This window comes from Tauraco erythrolophus, chromosome 6, assembly GCF_009769465.1.
Source record: "Tauraco erythrolophus isolate bTauEry1 chromosome 6, bTauEry1.pri, whole genome shotgun sequence".
Classification (NCBI taxonomy): Eukaryota; Metazoa; Chordata; class Aves; order Musophagiformes; family Musophagidae; genus Tauraco; species Tauraco erythrolophus.
The window spans coordinates 24,846,525-24,862,384 of NC_141470.1; the positions used below are offsets into that span (position 1 = coordinate 24,846,525).

General features: G+C 44.9%; 1 protein-coding gene across 1 annotated transcript in view; it reads right to left on the bottom strand.

The window, feature by feature from the left end:
• The window catches only part of MICAL2 (microtubule associated monooxygenase, calponin and LIM domain containing 2), a 109,112-nt gene that overhangs the window by 36,451 nt on the left and 56,801 nt on the right, over positions 1–15,860 (bottom strand).

The window sequence follows — 15,860 nt, forward strand, 5'->3', positions numbered from 1 at the left end:
CCCTGCAGGCAGACACTGCAATAGTGAAGCACAGCCCCGCAGAGCGCTTCAGGCTCCCACAGGAAAGATGTTTCAATTCCTGAGGACAAGAGGGACACAGGTCGAGCATGGAGAGCAGGGACAAGCTGCTGCTGGATTCGTGTAAACACTGTGGAGGAAGAGCGTGGTCAAGCCAAAGACAAGCCCGGAGGCTCCGCAGCCTGGAGTCCGCCCGGCAATTATGATCTGCCCCTCTCGCAGCAATGCAAACAAATCCCATCAGCCATCAGCTGCGACTCCACCACCGGCCATCGCTGCCGTTAGTTTTAAAGGAGCATCAAAAGGAGAAGTACGATCTGACATAAACAAGAAATTTAAAAAGAGAGCTGGGACTTCTTTAAAGCTCTTATTTTGCACAAAAAGAGAAGCAGGGGCTGTCTGAACTAATTTCACCTGAATCAGCCTAAAGGCTGAGCACTTACACAAAAGCAAGTATTCGTTTTATACTTTTATGCTCCTGTACAGATGCCAGGCTAAATAAGCAGCAGCCCTGGTACCTCTCCCTTCCAGCTGGGGAGCCCCGCAGCTCTCCCTGCATCCTGTACAGCCACCCATCCTTGCAGCACCAGCAGTCAAGTCTCAGCGAGACATCAGCACAGCGATGGCGAGCAAGAGGACACTGATTTTTTGGAAATCTGAATCTAGAGTGGAAACCAGGCTTTAAACCTCAGTGCCCCCGATTCCATCACACTGTAGGTTGAGAGTAAAGCAATCAGACTGGCACCTCTAGTGACCATTGCAATGAACTGGTCCCACACTGAGCTGGCTGATAAACAGTCCCTCGAGGAGGAGGCAGCCGGAGCTTCGCTGGAGGCTGAGCTGTGCTCAGGCAGGGAATAGCCCGAGCTGTTCAGCACTTCTAGGCACACGCAGCAGTCCCCCCGTCACCCCTGCTCTAATGGGGAAGATCAAACTCTTGCAGAAGGATTGAGGTGGACGTTCAGCTCCTAAACCCAAGGTGGGCAATTCCCACATAATCTCCAAGATAGCTACTTTTGCTAGTGCTCGAGTCCTTTCGTAAGTCGTGCCTGGTTGTACTTACCACATTATCCTAGTTCATCAGAAGACAGAAAAATGGCCTAATTGCTATTCCCAAAGGGGAAGGGGCACGTGGATGGACCAAGCCACTTGCCTGGGATTACCCAGGCAGCCCACGACACTACAGGCACCTCTGTGCCAGCCGGCACCCTCGCTCCGCATTGGGTTTCCCTCCCCAAGACAGGAGATTTTTCTACTAGAAGCTAAGAGACTGAGTCAGAAGGAGTGAACTTTAAAAGATAAACCAAAAAAAAAGCTGAGAGGCATCTGGTCTGCAGGACAGAAAAGGGCACGGCCCCATTTCCTGCCCATGCTGTGCCACTGACCCCCATGGGGCTGAATCAATGTTATCAGGGAGAACCCAGTCCTCAGGAAACAGTCACTCAAAATAGCGTTTGCGTAAGATCTTACTTCATTTCCATCACGCTCACTTCAGATTTCCTACTGTCTACGTCCCAGCATGCTAAAGACCTCTGGCAGCGAGCATGCACAGTTTGGACCAGAGTCCCTACTAATCCTTTGCCAAAATGTTCAAATAATTTTCCCAGGAAAGAGGGGTGGGACAGGCCATGCATGGGAAGGCGTTAATTTTAGGTCGCAGCCAACAGACCAGATCCGTCACGCAAGTATGGTTGCAGGGACAGGCAGCACACACCAGAAGTATCTCCCAGCATGCTGCTGCCCAGTTAAGCGTCCTAACGACGACTGACCTGTGTGGTGTAGATGCTGAAGTTTTCCTGAGCGAGTCAGCACGAGTGAGCCAAGGAACTGACGTGCTTGTTTCCAAACCCGCTGTGCCCTGTGGCAGTTTCCCATGCAAGGTGAGGGCAGTGAGCAGGCAGGGCAGCTCTCCCGGCTCTGCTGGGCAAGGAGCAGCGGGTCCTGCACCACCCGGGGTTTATGTTGTCTGTGTTATGGGCTACACTTGCACAACTGGAACTTGCTGTCTGAAGGCCTGGTGAGATTAAGAGAATTTCAGGTTTCTGTTCCTTAAGTTTTTGTTAACCTCTTCCCTACTCCGCAGTCATCCACATACGATGATCCTTCCGCACCCATCTCGCTGCCCCAGAGCTTTGTTTTGGTCACACCGTTGTCCTTTTCATTAGTCTCCCAATTCTCCTCTCCCCTGCTGAGAACAGCAATGCCCTTGTCTAACTGCTCCCCGAGCTCCTGGTTGCCTTTCCCCAGCAGCACCTTCTCATGGTGGTGTCCTAAAACCACCTGCCAGCCAACAGGCTCCTGGGCGCATCCCTTCCCTCCTTTTCACCTCCGAACCTCAACAGCCCCCACCCAGCTACAGGCTGGCTCTAGTACAGAGCCGGCACGTTTCTGGGCTGAAGACATCTTACTGGCTCCACACGAGGTGGGATCTGGCCCAAGGTGAGGGCTTGGAGGGCTCTGCTTGTCAAAGCAAGGATCCGAAGGATCTAGAAACCCAAATTCTATTGAATTCAGGAAAACCTCTGGTTTAACCCTTCTACCCTCTGCTGTCCGGTGCACAACAGCGACATTACGCTTCCTTCTTTCCCTGCCTTGCCACGGTCACTGGCACAAAGGGCAATTCGGCGCTTTAGGCAGTTTTCCCTTAGTTACAGCTAGAAAAACCAATGTATAGATCTAAAGCCTTTTAATACAGAAAAATTTTGCAATACATCTTATAATGCGCAGCAACGCTCAAAGGACTGGTACGTTCAGGTCAGCAGCCACAGCTGGGTTCAGAGAAGAACCTCAGGGCAGGGACGGCTGATCGCAGTGTCCCTGGGACACCATTTCCACACACAAGTTCTACTGCCCATCTCTTCAGTGCAAGTGTCTCTCCTCCATCTGAGCTCTCCTGATTGGAGTCCTTGGCTGACTTGCACTGAGAACAAATAACGTGGCTTTAGGTTTTTTGGGGTTGTTTTTTTTAACGCAAGCAGTGGAGCTCAGCTGCCTTCAGTTATTTAACAGCAGCAAGACAGTAAGTGATTGGAACAGAACAATCCTCTATTCATCTGGCCCTCCCACTCAAACATGATGAAAAATTTGGACAAACAATTTCTTCTTTGTGTGTATTTCAAAGCCCACCTCATCCTCATTGCACTGGGAGAGAAACAATTATTTCCTTACAGGGCAAGGATTTAGCTAAAACCTGGCACTAACTGAAAAGTATCCCTAAAGCTTCATCTGCAGAGCTCACGCCTGGGTGAGTGCTTGCCCAGAGGTCAGGGCTATCCAAAACTCACTCCAACATATAGCCTTGGCCAAACAGCCCCTGCAGATGCCACAGACATGCAAACCTCTTTCCCATAAAACACACTTTTATTCTCCATTAAGTATCATGCGAAGTTTTCTCAGTTTAATACTGTGCCAGCACACCCTCGCATTTGAAATATGGTCAAGGAGCACAAACCCTCAGTTTTTCCCCACAACACCCATAATCCAAACACCACAGTCATTTACTCACTAAAGGTAAATTAGCAAGAACGTCTGGACAGCAAGACCATCTTCAACCAGTTTGTGGCTTCTGGGTGGACTTGCAGGAATTCACCCAGCAGAGACAGCGGCTAAGCGGTTGGGACCGCTCAGGGAAGTTGGTTCTGAGGAGCAGAGAAGGCGACAAAGCAACCCAAGCCCTAGGGACGACACAGCAAGGTTGTGCACTGGACTGCCAGCCTGCACCCACAGCCCCAGCCCTTCAAAACCCCTCACCCTGCTGTAGGAGCGGATGGGCTGTAGGAAGACGCTTCCATCTCAGCACGGCCACCGAGCAGGGCCTGGGCAAGGCTGGTACCTTGGCAGGGGCCTGTCTTGATCTGATTATCAAATCTGAGAAGCAACTGCAGTCTGTTTATGGCTCAGCAAAGTAGCAGCCTGTATTAGGAATATAATTATGGTATTTGGAGATCCCTGTACATCCAAGTCTTTAAGAGACCTTTCCCTTCAATCTCTCTGGAGACACTCTTCCTGGCTGCGCCCTGCAGAAAGCACGCAGGCTCCAGGCAGCTTCAAGCAAGCAAAAGGCATGCAATCTCTTGCTGAAAGAGCATTGCAACTGCAAATCACTCATGACAGCCTTGTAAAATTCACAACGCTTACAGAATAACAGCCATTGAGGATCCACATAAAGCATTTTTGCCGCCTCCCCACTTTTTAAAAAAAAAAAAAAACAACAACTTTTTCTACCAGCATCCTCAGTGGTTTGGATGCATTTCAGCATCTACCAAGGCCTTCGAGCAGCACCGCTCTCATAGAATCATAGAATGGTTTGGGTTGGAAGGGACCTCAAAGATCATCTAGTTCCAACCCTTCTTCATTGGCAGGGACACCCTCCACTACACCAGGTTGCTCAACGCCTCATCCAACCTGGTCTTGAACACTTCCAGGATGGGGGCATCTACGACTTCTCTGGCAACCTGTTCCAGTGCCTCACCACCCTCTCCTGCCAAGGCTCTGTACCCAGTGGGAACAACTGAGGAGGGAGTGTGGCAGTGAGACTGTGCGTGCAGAGCCAAGACCTAGCTCCACAGTGGGAACAGCCACACAAGTCATCCTGAAGCCCAGAAATAAGGATGGAGAAATCTCTCAGGATCAGGGACGCAGGGGGCTCAAGTGATTTTGTAACACCTCGGTTCTCCTTCCTCCCTTGGGTACAGGGCAAAGCTGATAGTCAAGCACAGCAGCAGAGAGGTCTTTCTTCTCTGTAATATTCTGCATATTACAGACATGAGCTACATGAATATCCTAAAGCCCTGAAAGCTTGCAACTAGTTTTGTTAGTCATTTTCTCCTGGAGTGATTTTGAGGCAGTTGATGCCCACAGAAATGCTGGGCAGACCTCCCCCACAGCAAACAGGCACTTGGGCTGGTTTGCTCGAGCAGAGTAGGAGCAGCACAGCTGCACAGGGCCGCCTGCTCGTGCTGGAAGGAGTGAACCCCTCCCTGTGCCGTGGGGCGTCACCGCCAGTCCCACAGGGACCGAGAGAGGGTTTGCACGGGGCACTGAGCTGCACAGACCCAAATCCAAGACCAGTGTGATCTGATGGTCTTGGCACCATCGTGCAGTGCCTGGCGTGGCTGGGCCACGCCGGCTCCACTAGACCGCTCGGCCAAAAAGCTCAAGCTCAGATTTTTGAAAGCTCAAATCTCAGCCCTGTTACTGCCTTTCTGTGACTGACAAACCGCTAAATGTAGCCTACCAGCAGGCAAGCTCCCTGGGCTACTGCAAAACAGACAAACGCATCATCGCATCCCTCCTCCTGATCCCAGAGACTTTGCCAACACACCAGCCCCATTTAACGAGGGAAAGGTGCCGAGTTACACACTGGTGTCTCACGCACACTGTGCCATACGGTGCTGCACAGAGAAGCCCTGAAACCTATTTCCATGTTACGCCATGCTCGGTGGTGCAATTGCAATGGGTTTTGTTTAGCTGATGATCCACCACAGTCCTGTGATGATCCCTGGCATGGAACCCCTTCAGAAACCTGCCCAGAGCAGCGTGTCACCGCGCACGCGGCAAAGGAGAGGCCCTTTCCAAAGGGGCTTAGCGTCCACCCACCCGGGGCTTCGCAGATGGCTCCCAGCACCTTCTACGATTACCATTTATAAGGTGTTGATCACTCCAGCATCTGAGTGCCCACACCGATAACGCCGGGGCCAACGAACAGACCTAAGCAGGAGATGTTATTCATAGTGGCGAGTCCCACTTGACGAGGCAGCCTGACTTTCTGTATGGGCTGCTCCGGCTCCCGAGTCATCTGCCAAACCAGTGTCAGGCAAATCACATTACTGTGACCTGACGAGGAGATGACAAGGGCTCGAGAACCAGCCAAATTTGGGCAGAGCCAAGTCCCCGCTAGGGCAGCTGGACCGCATCAGCCGTTCCCCCTCCCCCCCACTGCAGGCAGAACATGCGCTGCCCGCCACGGCACAAAGCCTGAGCTCTGCCAAACAACAACCCCCTCCCCATCAGGAGTGCTGGGCCAGCGCCTCGGACACCAGCTGGCTCAGGGCAGCTGCGTTTTATCATTTTCGCTGGGGAGCGGCAGCACTGTACGTGCCTCTGCCCGTCTTGGACAAAAATGGTCAAAGATGCTCCTCTGAGCAATCCCAGCAAGGCCAGCTGCAGCAGCCTCCCCAGCCAGTCTACACCACTGCGCCGTTAGCAGCCAGGAACGTTCACGTTTATCCTCTTTCCTCCTCTTTAGCTGGTTTTAAGTCACAAGAGGGGAATTAATTTTTAAGCAAGGTACAGTGAGAGCTCCCATGGTATTTCTTGGCTAAGGCGGGTCGGACCAAAGAGGAGCCCTGCACAGGCAGGAAGGGCAGTGAGCCTTGCCCAGCTAACTCGAGTACGAAAACTCCAACTAATACAAAACCAGAGAACATCCCTGAAGGCAGATGAAAAACAGAACCAGGAAACAACAAATTTTAAAATGGTGTCAACCTTGCTGTTTTGGGCCACAATACACCCAGCATACCAGTGGTCAGGAATAAAGTTTCTGCAGGGGGGCTGGTCCAGAAAACGCCCCCAAGAGCACCCTGACCCGTCCAGCTTGGGGTGCCCACATTGAACACAAGGTCTGATGGCTGAGCAGGTGGAGACCCCCCAGCTGGGCCCTTGGAGAGGGCAAGATATTGTTTGTACCTGGGGCTGGCAGTGAGAGGGGACCCTGCCATGACCACCCTGCCCCAAGGGCAGGCAGCTCAGTACCCACTCCGTGCTCAGGAAAAGTGGGCAAGAAACAACAGATTCCTTACAGCCCTGCTCATGCTGTGTATCCGCGTGTGCGCCTTTATGTGGGCCAGGGGGAGGAAGAAGGAAACCTCAACCTGCCTTTGGGATGTGATGTTTTGGCACCTCTGACGGATCGCGTTCTCATGCCTCCCTGAGGGCTGTGAAGCAGGAGCACCACTTACCCACTGCTGCCCAGCCACCTGGGACTGGCAAAGGGCTTTCAGGTCCTCGGGTGAAAAACACCACTGAAATCCCACGTGCTGCTCTTACCTGGGGCTGGCACGCGGCTCACTTTCCCCACTGTGCAACTGGCCCAACGCAACACGGTGCTCCTCATAAAGATCCCAGCCCAGCTTGCATCCTGCTTTCCCCACTGACAATCCTGAGGCTCTCAGCCTGCTGATAAACTGTGTCACCCCATCGCTCATTGACAAGAGGAGTGGACCCTACTTGGCCCTGTATGGAGCTGCTCAGGCAACGACAGGGGCGAAAAATTCTAACACAGTTACTTGTAAACGTAGGCAGCTCCAACGGTGAAAGCGGACACCAGTTGGCACCAAAAACTGACGTTAAGAAATTCAGTCAGCAGACCACAAACTGATTTGTAGCACACCCAGCACATTTTACTGCCTCTCTGACTTCTTACTGTACAATAAACCAAAAAAGTAATTTATGAGTCCTGCTTAGAATAAAGCAGTGCTTTAAGAAAGCTGTGGAGGCAGGAGAAAGGTGTCTTCATAGCAGTGCTGTGGAAGCATAGCCAAAACGAACCCAGCGAGCTCAGGAAGGAGGTACAGAGCAGAAGGCACTGGCCAGGGAAGCGTAGCCCACATGGGACTGTGAGAGGGGACAGGGGAACTACAACACCTCCAGCTCGGTTAGACCTTGGTCTTCCTGCAACACAGTGGTCATCAGCCCACACAGGAGTGAAACTCGAGCTCAAACCTGTTACAGCTTCAGAGCTAACCTGAGCTTCAAAACACATGAGGCTGCATAGGAGCACCACCTGTGTTAGAGCTTGAAATTGAAGACGTCCTGTTAAGGTATTTCACAGACCTGACTTAGGAAACTATAGGCCTTCTAGCAGCATTCCCAAACTGATGTCAGTCCAAACTGGGACTTTTCATCACACCCAAGAAACTGTCAGGCATGGTTTTGTCCTTGAAAAATAACCCCTGTAAAAGACACGGTGTCTTGACATTTCACAGATTTCATTTCTTGCCACATTTCTCCTTTTTCCTCATGCTTGCTTCTTACATCTACAGAAGTCATTTCCACGTTATGGTGGCTAACAAATGGCAAGAATAAAGGCAACTGGCTCTCCCGCTTCCATGGGTGGCACACCACTCCCTGTGGCAGTAGGGCCGCATCACCTGCCCGGCTTCCAACCTCTGAGGGCAAATGCTTTCCTGCTGCCCCTTCTCCACCCATGGCCCAGCAATGGGTTCCTCCATGACTCCCTCTTGTCCTCACGCCAGGAGCCCATGTTCTCCCGCTCCTCCGTGGGCCCACGTCAGCACCTACACGAACTCTTCAGCAGCAAAAACCTTTTCCAAAGTATCCATTACTTAACTGATAAACAGACACTTCTGTATCCAGGCATGAAAAATAACCAGGGAATTTGAAGTTGGCAAAGCAAGACAGAGCGCAAAGTACATGACTTTTGAATGCACCCAGGACGGTGCACATTAACACTCTAATACAAACCAAGCAAAAATTAACAGAGATAAAGGGAAAAGCAACTCAGTGAAAACCTACTAGATACACTGAATGTATATCTTTATGGAAAATTGCTTCTCGAACAAAAGCTGCTATAATACATTATTTCTATAACTTTCGAGTAAATATATATTTTATCAGAGCAATCTGTGTTAGTCTGGTATATTAATGCAGGCAGTAATTGAGAATTCAGAGTGCAGAGACAACAGTTTCAGTCTCTAGAGTGATCGATGTCTGTCAAAACAATATTTTTGCACACGAACTACCAAAACCTTTAAAACAAAAAGATGTGAATACCTGTAAAATAAATGCTAAAAAAAAATAAATATCAAATTCAAGACTATAGCAACATGCAAATTTCTTCGTAATTTCACATTTCAAAAAAACATGCCAGAAACTCCATCCGTTTCAAACAAGTTTGGAGCCCACCACCTGGTGAGATGAGATCAAAGTCTCCCTTCTTTTTATGTTAACATAGATCATGAAGAAAAGGAAAGAGACTTGGAGAAATATTTACATGACTAATATGTATACTTGGATCAAGCATTAATACATAACGTCTTCTGATCTTCAGCAACATGATCTTTCATGCAAAAAAAAAATAAAAATCAAGTCATCTGTAAACATGCCATGCCTTCAAAAAGGTAAATATTAATGCAGAATTCAATGCATTTCAGAACTCATTGTTTTGATTGGAATATGAGGAATGAGTGGGATAGAAGTGAATTAAAGCTAATTACAGTAACCAATTGCCATAATGTTGTGCTAAGACGCAGACCATAGCCCTTGCATGAGGATGGAATACATACAGAGGTAACTTTCACTGGCATTTTATAGCTGTAGCAGTCTAGAAGAAACCAAGACGAACAGAAAATTACTCTTCTTGGTAGAGTTAATGAAAGGCTGATGTTTGAATTTGAGCAATTTTAATAAGTCTTGTTTGTACTCTTTTTTTCAAATCAAGTACGTTTAAAATCTGCAAGATCTTTTTCATTATAAAGCATTAGCTTAATTACAATAAAGGAAGGTTACCTTTACAGAATCCCAACATGTTTCATTTTCATTAACAGACATCTAGGCAGTTAATGCTGCCTTGCTTTGAGAATAAAAGATTAGCCTGGCTTTTAAAAAAACCCAGCACATCTGTATATGTATTTCCAATCCAAATGGCCCTAGGGGCAAGAGACAAGCTCAGAACCCATTTAAACCAGCATAAAGAGCAGGAAAGACAGAGCCCTGAGCCTGCCAGACACAGCAAACGTCACCTCTGCACTTCAAGTGCTATAATGGCAGCTATAACATTAAGTAGCTCTCCAGTCTTCGAAAGCATTAACCATGTAAAGAGGCATCAGTATCGTCTGCTCTGAAATCATGATGTTTGGAAGGCACCCAGTTCAGTGGCACCTCGAGCCCAGAGGAGCCGCCTGGTCGCCTTTCAAACAAGCACCGCTGCCAATTCCAACCATGCGAAGGGACAAAGCATTACTGCTTTGGGTGCATCTATAACAGCGTGTGCTCGCTGGAGACCGAGAGCGCTGGAGGTTTTGGATAAAGATCAACGTGAGAGCAGGAGGAGGATTCAGACCTCCTACTCACAGGGAGGTCTGCTCACATGGCCAGAGGAGGACAGGAGTCCCAAATTAGGCTTGTTAAATTCACACAGAACTTAACCCGCTATTTGCTTCCTTTAGCAGTATTACTGGGAGCAAAACAAGGAATATTTCATTTTATTGTGTAATGATTTTGACTGAGCATGAGGGAACTAACACAAACTTGCTCTCCTCGCATTGCTCTTTTTGCCTGTTTTATTTCTTTCCGAACACTGTTTCCTGTCTTGTCCACAAGCTTTCCAAGGTGTGGACTGTTTACTGCTAGGTATATCCCTCTAGCGATAGAATTCGCCAGTGATTTGACTCCTTGGGCCTTCTGTGCCACCATGAGAAACAATTACAACAAATCTGGACACTAACGTTACCCCAATTCCAAGTTATTGTACTGATATTTTAACAGGAATAAGTGAAACTTTATGAGAACAGCATGAACATCTGGCACCTCTCAAAGCTTCAATGGCAAACAAATCATCACCTCTGCAGACACAAAAGCCTCTTCTGATGTTTCCATGCCACTGTCACTGCCTAAAACGATCAAGTAAAGATGGCAGAAACAAGCCTGCTCTGGAAGTATAAATTGTGCATAGAGCAAGCTTAGTTTTACCCAAATTGCTTTGTCCATTGCAATTCAGCAAGTGCCAAGTATTGTCTTAAATGGTATTTGTTGTCCCATGTTTTAATTATGCAAATCATCTCCCCCTTGGACAGCAAACTTTCTACTGTGCATAGTGGCTTCTTCTTTGGCAGGGACAATAGAATAAGTTCATTGGGAATAACATTTGTTGTTCTTTAGCAATGTTGTCTTTAGCAATACTTTCAAAAAATTCATTTCTATAATTCAAACAATCCTAGTGAGGCTCGATTTGAATTAACTTTAAAAAAATATAACACAATCTTTCCATTATATTATTGGGACTATTCTTTCTGGGATTTGTGTTTTTCTTTAAATACAAAATACAATATTATAGCATAAGAATTGCAGAGCAAGCAAAAGAAAGAAGCTAAAAGGGGAGGAAGACTAAGGAAAGCTCTTCTGAAGAACCTCCTGATTAAGAAGAACCACACCACCAGCTTTAAAAAACAAAAATGAAAATTGAAAAAAGCCATGAAAGCACAAAGGAAGGCTAAATAAACAAATAAATAAAACAAGGCCACTGTTAGCAGATATTAGGTCACCATTAGCCGCAGTTTCCAGGAGTCCAGAAGATAGGGAGCTTGCAAATAGCATTCCAGAGCCAGCAGCAAAGGTAAAGCTTTACCCACAGTTATTACCTGTTTTTCCTGTACATGATATAAGATCCCAAACACATTAACTTAGTATGACCTTTAAGACATTTGTTAATATGTAAAATAAAAATGTAAGGGAAGGTAACAGAAGTCAAAGAGAAGTCAAATGTCATTTGTGTTTGGAATACAAGCAACCCCCATGCTCACCAACACCAACTTAACATTGCCAGGAAGGATAAATCCCAACACCAGGCACCTCCTGACCTGCAGCGCATGGGATAACTTGTCAAGGGCCCTGACATATATCCCTTTCAAAAGGGACATGTGTGCAATTATACCACCACAGTGAAACTCTCTGGCCTTTGGGTCAGGCCATAACAAAGATAACACAACACCATCCACCAGAAAAGGAATTTGCAAAATGAGTGTGAAGTCACTATTAAGTCTCTGTCCTCAGGAAATATTTTGAAAAGGAAGAGATGAAACAAGGAGACTTATAAAGAACTACATTTATTTTTGTTTACAGCAGATATCATAAATAAAGCTAAAACAATTTTCACCATGTGCAAAATACAGAATTTCCATGTGAAAATTTAAATACAGCGTTAAAAACTATTTTATGAAAATATTCAGTTGTAAAGTCAAATGAAGACAGAAGATTTAGGAAGAGAAGGACAGAATCCTCACTGGCCAGGAAGAGCTAGGACGACTCTGCAACTGAGGGTAAAGAACACAGCAATGGGAAGTGGTTTGAAATGGCAGACCTTTATGTCACGACCTTCATCTCAAAGCATGCTGAGCTCTGTAACAAAACACCGTAGCCCTGAAACACATAGGAAGTCACATCCTAACCATTTGTGCAGGAAGTGACGCTTAAAATACAGAGGGGTTTCTGTGTGGGCACAGTGTGGGGACTTCCAAAGCCATCAAGACATTTTAGGATACCCACACAAATAAATACTACAGCTTTCTTTAGTCATGCAAACATACAGGTCAGCAAGATAAGAAGCATGTGGCTCTGACCCCACAGCCCTTCCGTATTCGTGGCTGAGGCATGTGAAACGGGACAAGTGGCAGAGAACATTTGGCCCCTCCTGAAAACTGCTGCTTAGATCCATTCCTGAGAAAGAGATCCTCAGGAGGAACGGCTGGGTCATGGCCTTGTGAGGCAAAACCTCAGCGCACTTGCTTGTCAGACGGAGCCCTCAGTTCTTGTTTGGATTGATTTCCCCTTCTAAACTGTCAATGTGCAATTACACATACCGGAATTCACATAAAAATACGTATGAAATAATCACACAAATTTGTGACGGAGAGTAGTGGCGATGGCTCGTGCAGCAATACAAGTCCATTAATCAGAGTGGCAAATGAGGCCTAGTTAATTAGTTCACAAAACAATTCAAACCAAAACACTCTGGTTATATAAACTTGGCATTTTGGTATTACAGACTATATTAGCATGCACATTTATTGCTATTAGGCCTGCCTACTATGTTACTTGGGCTGGAAAACTGGAATTTGCATCACTTTGGCTACTTTTTCAACAGACTCCTTTTATGTCATACTTTACCAGTATGAAAGCAAAGAAGTGGCTAGAAAGAACCACAGCACTCAAATGTTATTTGCTCATTGTATATTTGAGCTCAATGGAAATATCGCTCAAGCTAACCAGGACAATCAGCCGGCTAGTCTTTTCCTAACCTTATTTTAAATCTTTCCTTCAACACTTTGAAAGAAATGAGGCTTTACTAGTTCTTTAAAGAAACAATGCCTAACTTACCTTGAAGGCACTAGGGAGAGGACATGCACAGACACAGAGAGAAAAACATTCTCTACAGAGAGCCCAGACGCTACCTTTTGTAGAACTGGGAAGTCAGCAACAGTTAAATGATCATGCCAAAGCTACATCCATTAATATACCAGACACGCACAGTTTGCTCCAAAAGTCTTAAAAAAAAAAAAAAATCAAACAAAAAACAAACACGCACAATGAAATGCTGTCAAACAACAGTGTTAGTCACACAATTTTTGAACTGGCAAGCGGAAAAAAATCACCTGAGAGCAGAAAGGCTTCAGCCAGTGAGCGGGTGCAGCACCGGAATGATGAATTGGACTAAAAGCAACGAGGGAGATTCACAGAAAAGACAGCAGGAAAAAAAAAAAATAACACAGAACTTAACCTGGTTATATAGGAAAGCATCAGAAATATTATGTAGGCACAAACACTTGGCCAAAATGAAACTGTTTTTTTCATTAAATCCAGAACAAAGACAAGTAGGCATGAATCTTACTAGCAGAATATCAAGATGAAGAGAATTAAAAAAAAAAAATAAAATCTACCAATTAGATTGATATCAACAAAAAAAAGCTTCCCAACAGAATCACTTGTAAACTCCAAGCGGAATATGCAGTCTAATTAAGATTCCTCAGGAAAACATTTTCAGTATGCAAGTTCCTGAATTCTTTTATGGGAATGTAGGGATTTTATTCCCCATTACATAAATCTATATAAAGCCAATACCATCTTAATATTTTTTTTTATTATTTTATTTTTTAAACTTTCTTCTATTAAGATTCATTTGCTTTAAATTAATTGCATGTCAGAGACTTCCCAGTTTCTTACTGCATCACCATTTTCTGTAAGTTTACCATTATGGTCACTTTGCTGAAAAGCAGAAAATTTCCTGTAGTAAACAGCAGGAGAAAATTTCAGGACAAAGTGTTCCTAAAGACTGTGCTGTTGACAAACTGAGATCAAAACTGATGGCAAGCCAAATTTTAAAACTTCACCACTTAGCAGTTTGCTGTGTTGCAGAAGTAACATGGTAAATTGCACTGCAGATTTTTTCTTTTTTAGGGTGAAACAATTACTATCATTACAAAAAAAATTAGGTGTTCCAAAGTAGGTTTTTTTTTAAATGTTATAAAAAAGGTACAGATACATTTCTTCACATATATACAGATGCTCACCATGTTACTATAATTGTCACTGTGTCCAGTCAATATTCTAGCAAAGTTTTGCTGCATATGTGTTTGACCATTAATGGTAATTTATTTCAAAACGAATGCTACCTTGTACCTAAATAATTTTCTTCAAGCACATTCTCAAGTTCTGGGCGTATACTTCACAATTTTTTCCCAAAATACATAAACACTCTAAAATGTGGAAAGCTTTATCCTTGTAATTTAAAGAAAGTCAAACTATCTAGAATAAAAATCCAGTTTGTCATTTATTTTAAACAGAAGACACATTTCCTTTTAATAGCTGGGAAACAAAACAATTCAAACAATCTTTTCCCACATTATGTTAAAAGAAAAATAAAAAAATAAAAAAACTGCCAGCCCATAAGCAGCGCAGTCATTTAAGATCACTGGAAGGTGATCTTCAACTTTGGTACTAACTGAATGTGACATTATTTTCTATTATTTAAGCCCCACTCTTTTGACTAGAAATAAATGCTACAGATGTTTTTAATTTTAGGCTATACGTATTACTATGTTTATGTATTTACCTATTTCCTGGTTAGCTTCTGAATGTAAACATTTAAGTATTTGAGAGGCAGGGAGCATGCTTACCTCACTGGCTAACTAGGCTGAAAGAAATCAGAATTTGGGATGTTGGTGTCTCCTTGCCATTAAACAGCTTATTTAACCTGTCCCCACACCTTCTGATTAAGGTAGACCTTGTTGAGAGACATCTGAAAGAAATTTACTCAGCAGCTGCTCCAGATAATAGAATTTCACGTTTTTGCCATCAGCTTTACACACTGAAATGAATGAAACACCCAACTAAGTAATCGCCTTAGAATACATTTGTAGGTTTTTGTTGTTCAATCTAAACTTGTATTTTTAAAAAATTCCAGAAGACAAGAGGAGCAGTGCCTACCCAGGGGCACAACAGCAGCGATTTCAGTTACAGATGAGTGCTCCATAAATTGATATTCCTCAAATCAGCCACCTAACAAGGAAGCCTTGATTTGACAAATAAGTCAGGTCTAATTACAGTATGAGTTCTTTTGACTTGCAGTTTCTTACAGTTTCAAACAAGCCTTCAACCAAGATTTTCTCTTCAAATTTATTTCAAAACTTTAAATAAATTAGTAGTACAGATTATAACCACTATCAACAAAGGGGTATCTATCACATGTAGGAAATGTAAAAGGCATGATTAGAAGCAACGTGAACTAAGTACATATTATTTTTTTTAAACATATTCATGCAAGTTATAAATCTCATAACCCAGAGCAAAGATGAAAGCAAGAAAAAAAAAAAAGGTATGCGCCATATTCAGGTTTCAAAACCCAGTCATTTGTCATAAATATTCCCAAACATCCGAAAGAACACACATTCTTTCCTGGTCTAATAAAAAAAAAAAAAGGAGGGGGCGGGGAGAAGAATGGTTTTAAAATGTACCACCCCTTCAATGGTATGATCACAGGATAAAATGGAGGAGGAAAAAAAAAATCTACAAAATATCCTTCATCTGTCTCTGTGTTCTGGAAATGTGTC